The sequence below is a fragment of the Podarcis pityusensis genome, assembly GCF_964106645.2.
Source record: "Podarcis pityusensis genome assembly, chromosome: 3".
In the NCBI taxonomy this organism is placed as follows: domain Eukaryota; kingdom Metazoa; phylum Chordata; class Lepidosauria; order Squamata; family Lacertidae; genus Podarcis; species Podarcis pityusensis.
Genome location: NC_138026.1, coordinates 32,738,856 through 32,744,855, shown reverse-complemented (window position 1 = coordinate 32,744,855; position 6,000 = coordinate 32,738,856). Strand labels below are relative to the sequence as shown.

The following is a 6,000-nucleotide window of genomic DNA, read 5'->3' as shown; positions in this document are numbered from 1 at the left end:
ATTAGGCTTGAAACAGGTGAGGGTCACATGCCTCATCAAGCCCTGGTGCTGCCATCAGCAGGCAAAGTACAAAAGGAAAGTAGAGCTCAACTGCCCATGTTGATGGACCTTGGCTTGATGAGAATGTGCTAGAACCTCTACAGGACAGTGCTTTTGGTTTGATTCTGGACTGTGTTCTGACTGCTGGACTTCAGACTTGATTACTTGAATTGACCCTGGACTTTGTCTCCTGGCCTTTGGACTTTGCTTATGTGGCTTGACACCCAGATGTTGGACTAGACATACTGACTTGCTCCTAGGTAGGTCAGGGGTTCTGAACAATTGTTCAACCAGGCTTTTTCAGGGGTGCATTTTCAGGGGCGCATTATCATTTAAATAACATTGTACACCTACATGTGTCTGCCTGTGACAGTTAGCTCAGACTTCAGGCTTTTGGACCTATTGCCAGAGAAACATGGCCAAGTCCAGCCTTGCACCATAGCTGTGGTTTACCTATATACCTAGGCAAACAGATGGATTTTGCATCCCTAGAACTACCAAAGAATGCAGAGTTCCACTCCCTTGGACACACTAAAATTGTTTGGCTTTGCCTGAGGTAAAAAAACAGCAACGTCAGAGAGAGAGAGTGACTAATTTTATTTTTGGTGTTGTTAAAGTGAGTGGTTGTATCAGAAGCTCTTTAAATTACCTGTTTGCCCATCCTTGTAACAAAGATGTCACATTTGTATGGAAGAAAGAGTTCATTGGGAAGGGATATTGGCAATGCATGGCTCTCAGCAAGGACTTCCCAGACACTTTATTTGGGAAGCATTTCTCCCAACTGGGGCTGAATTGTAGCACACGTAGAGCAAAAAAGAAGTTTTCTAAATGAGCCTGAACAGTGAACTACCTCAGGCCATCTGTGGCTCTAATTTCTGCCCAGCACCCATGCAGACATGGTCTGATAGCCCACCTGAATGTTTCTGATATTTCTACTGGGCCAGTTCTGCTTTTCCTTTTCCTTTTGCTTCAGCTGGGCATGATCCCCCTCCCCTATTTTTTGTGGTTTTAAATGTTTGCTACCTTCAAAAGTATTGCTGCTTGAAACATTATCCTTCAATACAAAACCAAATGGAACACTGATTTAAATTATTATGCATTTTGTATTTCCGCTGCTGATATATTCTTAAATTTATAATCTCTGCAATATGTCTCCTCTTTAAGAAATTGCTCTATTGACATGTGTGTAAAGAATCAATGTTTCTTATAAAATTTTGCAGTGAGGTTAACTATTGATCTAGGATTAATCCTTAATTAATTTCAAAGACAGCAACAGTAGGAGGTGGAATGACCTATTGAAGCGTGTTTCACTTAGAATTGCCTACTGACTTTTTTTTAATAGAGCAAGTGAAAAACCAGCTAAGTCAGCATATTTATATATACGCTAGCCTGCAGAGTGCTGGATGATAACACTGGGCTGATTAGATGTCTTGATTTTAAGCAACTAATTAGATTAATTGCACAATGAAATATAAAAGAAACACACACACATATCACAGCATTGTACAAGTTTTTACTAAAAAAGGTAGCATGAAATAAGGTGCTGCTCTAAGTAATACAATGTTTTATTTTAGGGAGTCAACTTGGATTCATTTAGTTCAACCCCCTGCAGCATTTAGTTCAACCCCCTGCAATGCTGAAGTACATTTTTAAAAAAGGAAAACCAGAACCTAAGGTGGCAAAAACCCCACAAAACCCCACGTTCAAATAAGACCATGAAATATTGTATCCCTGATTGAGGAGGAGAATGGACTACTAAGGGGGAGAAGGGGAAATGGAATAGAGTATCCTGGAAATAGGCATGGCTCGTTGACTGGAATAAAGGTAAAAGGTAAAGGACCCTTGGATGGTGAAGTCCAGTCAAAGGTGACTATGGGGTTGCGGCGCTCATCTTGCTTTCAGGCTGAGGGAGCTGGTGTTTGTCCACAGACAGCTTTCTGGGTCGTGTGGCCAGCATGACTAAACTGCTTCTGGCACAACAGAACACAGTGACAGAAACCAGAGCGCACAGAAACACCATTCACCTTCCTGCCACAGCAGTACTTATTTATCTACATGCACTGGTGTGCTTTCGAACTGCTAGGTTGGCAGGAGCTGGGACACAGCAATGGGAGCTCACTCGGTTGCAGGGATTCGAACCGCCGACCTTCCAATTGGCAAGCCCAAGAGGTTCAGTGGTTTAGACCACAGCACCATATTGAACAGAACATCACACTGCTACATGCAAAGGGGATGACAATGGGTATCTTCTCCCAAAAGTTGACTATTGTATCAAATCCTCTAACTGCATGAGGTTTTTAGCCTCTACTCAATCCAACATGCATTGTACTGTATTGTTGTGGAGTTTTGGACTACAACTACTTTCTCAGTCAAATTAGATCAGACATTGATTGAAAATTATGTTTAATAGTGAACACATTTTTTTTAAAAAAGCACAGATTAATATCAAACTAAATATACATCAATTGTCACTGTTGCTAAGAATTTATGCTGGTATATCAATATTGGCTCAAGGCTCCAGTGTAGAAATCCTATGATGCTGCTGTGTTGCCCTAATTCATTGTGACTTATGGCAGACTCCACCCTAAACAGCTATGCAACTGACCCAGAAAAGTGTTTCAGAAAACACCATTTAATTCTGATTTATTAGTTAATCTACCACGCAAGTTAATCAGTTTCATGTTTTACGCTTCGGTGATGCTGTAATTGTGCAAGTCTAGCCTTGTTCCAAACAAGACCAGCAACTTCTGTAGCATTACCTGACATGATAACGAAACAGAACATTTTTAGTATCCATTGTAAGGCAGTAATTATATAGATTTCAAAAATTACCACTCGCCCTCATTTACAAGGATCCTCATAGATCAGGATAGTGGTGGAGAACAAGAATGTATTACTCATTTTTGTTTATATTTCCAAAGTGAGTATTCCCCCTGCCACTTTTTACTGCTCTGTCCCAAGAGAGAGCTTGTGTGTAACTTGAAATCTCGGAATGTCAGCCATGGCCTCTTGATAGCCTCATTAATCAAGTGCTTGCCACACTTCATCTTGCAGATGTTACAGAGCTGGACTAACACCCTGAATGCCGACTCAGTGACATAGTTTTAATACCTATTCCCTCGCTCCCTGTGGTAATCCAGTTTGGAGAAGGGCTCTATGTGACTTCCAAGAAGAAATAATCTACCTTCCTGGGTTATTTTTAGAACCACAGTCTGATTTGGGGAGGTCCCACCAGCCCACAATGCCCCATCTCCTCTTAACCTCTCAGAGGATTCTTTTTGGAAGTTGCATGTGACTGCAGGGGTGAGGATGAGCATGAGAAACATGTCTTCCAGGAACGTCCACAAACTAACTGAAATTTGGGTCCAATTGTTGATTAATGGCATCAATACCAACCAGTATTATTAACTATGCATTGAATCTCCTTTTAGGTGCATCTGTTCAGTGTTAAACAATGAAAGTTCCAGTCCTTGTTCCTCTGATGAGTCTCTACAGTGCTTCATTGTCTGAAGAAGGTATGTGGATATCCTCTACTGGAGATACATAATCATTGCAAACCAGCTTTTGTCTGCACCAAGTATTTTTTTAACCTGTCCTTTGATGACTTCTTGCTGTGGATCCAGTTTGCATCTGAGCTCCCAAAATTAAAAACAGCTGGCATTCTTCTTGAGCAGCAACTCGCTTCTGAGACATGTCTTGATGCATAGTGGGGGAATTGAAAGAAAACTAGAGCTTCCATTTAGTTATACAGTGCTCAAAACACATCTCATTCATTAGGCCTGAATACAGGTCAGTGTCATGAGTCAGAATTTTATTTCACTGGGTTTAGAACAGAAGACTAAGGTTCTTGGTCCTCATTGACCCATATAAAAAAAAATCAAGAGCTGGAATTCAAAGTAGGGCTTGCCTGATGGAATGATGACCCCCTCCCTCCTCCTCACATATGTTGTGTTCTGGAGATTTCTCCTGATGCCCGGAGCAAACTGAGGAGAGTGGGGAAAGCCCCATTGCAGTAGTGGGTGTCCTGGCACTGGTTTATGCTAATGCAACTATTTAGTTGAATCTGGTCCAAGGTTTGAAGGCTGCATGGTATGGCTTCAATTAAGTTTCGTAGATTCCTTCTTAAAAAGTCCAGAGTGTCCTGGTTTGGAGTTCTGTGTACTCAGAAGTGCTCAATGTGCATGTAAACCTGCCAGTTAGCTCAGCACTGTCAGTTCCAACACAGCTTGCTGTATTCACACTCTACATTATTAGGTGCACAGATATAACATCCTAAGTGTGCACCTAAAGAAACATTGTGTGGAGAGGCATTTAGGGTGGACTACATATCCTGTCTCTATTGTGTATCTTCAAAGTCCAGCTGCTGCTTTTTCTTTGCAAAAAGGGTGGTAGGTAGAAACAGTTCCCAGCAGAGAGCAGCAGATGGGAGGGGCAGAGGTATCAACTTGAATAAAATATTGGGGCGCATGCCCATCAACTTTGGGGGCCTTGGCCCCCTCAAATATTTTATGGGGAGAGTAGAGCCCATAGGAATTAACTCCTATGGGGAAGGGAATCCTTCCACCTTCCCACACCCACCACTCCCTCCTAATTTCCCCATACTAGTAATTTTTCTCTCTCCCCATCACCTGAATCTGTTAACTGGGGCTTGGGAAAATCGTCTGGGAGTGACAGCAAGAGACAGAAGGGAATGGCTGAGGGATAAGGAACCCGTTGCCCTTCAGATCTTGTTGTATTCCAAATCTCATTGGCCCCAGCTAGCAAGGACAATAGTCAGGAGTGATAGGGGCTATATTCTAACGATATCTGAATGGCCAGGGGTTCCCCACCCCTGGATTAAGCACTCTCCTTTCCCCCCACTGCTTCTCCACTGAAAGCTATTCCCTCTACTCCCCTGCTTTGCAAGGGAGAAAGTCTGAGCTTTGAAGAGATGCAGTGGAGGAAGTACATGCTGTTCTGCATTAAACCCACCCAGAAAAGTGAACAAGAATTTGGTGCTGTGTTTTGGTTTATCCACTCCCTTCCTTCAGGACTCAGCACAACTTGTGCACAAGCTGGGGACCTTACAAGTGCTATATTAGAGGATCTGAAGTTGAGGTGTTATCAACTCTTAAAATTATACCAGTTTCAGGGCCTTTTTGTAAAACTGGGATTTCACTGTGGGGCCAATTGAGTCAAATGAATGGTAATCTTGACTTGGTGCTTAGCCTTTCCTGGCTCACAGCATTGTTTAAATTACCAGTCTTTCCTTGCACTTATGGCTTGAAGTGGCTTTATTTGAGCAAAAGGGAAAGCAGACTAGAACTGGGAGAGGGGGGAATGATAAATGGTGCCCATGTTGTGCACACGTGTGTTCCCTTTACTGCAGTCCAATAAATGTCCTGATAACTTACAACAGAGCCACAGGGTCACACATCTGTTAATTAAAGTTTTCCATCTGCACCATCTTATGATCATTGAGCCTGATCCGTCTCACTCATGCAAAACACCCATCATTTATCAGTAGACTTTTAGTGTGCATGAATACAAAATTCACAATTAATCCATCTATGAGAAGCTTGTCCGCTGTCTGTCTGGGGCTATTAGTTTGCAACTTCATTAATGGAGTCTTCTGTGGATCAACCCATTCACTGCATGGCTGCATTCTACCACAAGTATGAGGATTTTTGGCCTCATCTCCATATATGACAGGAGATAGGTAGGTCTGGATTGCAGCTACAAAATGGGGGGGGGGGAGTCTCTCTCCCCATCTCCTTTCCCCCTCAAACCCTGGTTTCTGTTTTCCTTTGGCTAGGGTTCCAAATACTTTTGCTGGTTAAAGGGATTTGTATTTCTGCCTGGCCTTTTGCCATCATCCCATATACCATATATATTTGGTCCTACACTTGTTTTTAGTGGCATGGCAGAACAGTAAGGTCTGTATAAATCAGGTGTGAGGTTTCAAAGGAACATGGTGAGAGT

General features: G+C 42.5%; 1 protein-coding gene across 1 annotated transcript in view; it reads left to right on the top strand.

The window, feature by feature from the left end:
- Window positions 1-3,464: 3,464 nt before the first annotated feature.
- Window positions 3,465-6,000, top strand: part of COL21A1 (collagen type XXI alpha 1 chain) — a 108,647-nt gene continuing 106,111 nt past the window's right edge. Inside the window, exon 1 of the mRNA XM_080998098.1 lies at window positions 3,465-3,554. The gene's annotated coding sequence lies outside the window, so the exon portion shown is untranslated. The remainder of the gene's footprint in view (window positions 3,555-6,000) is intronic.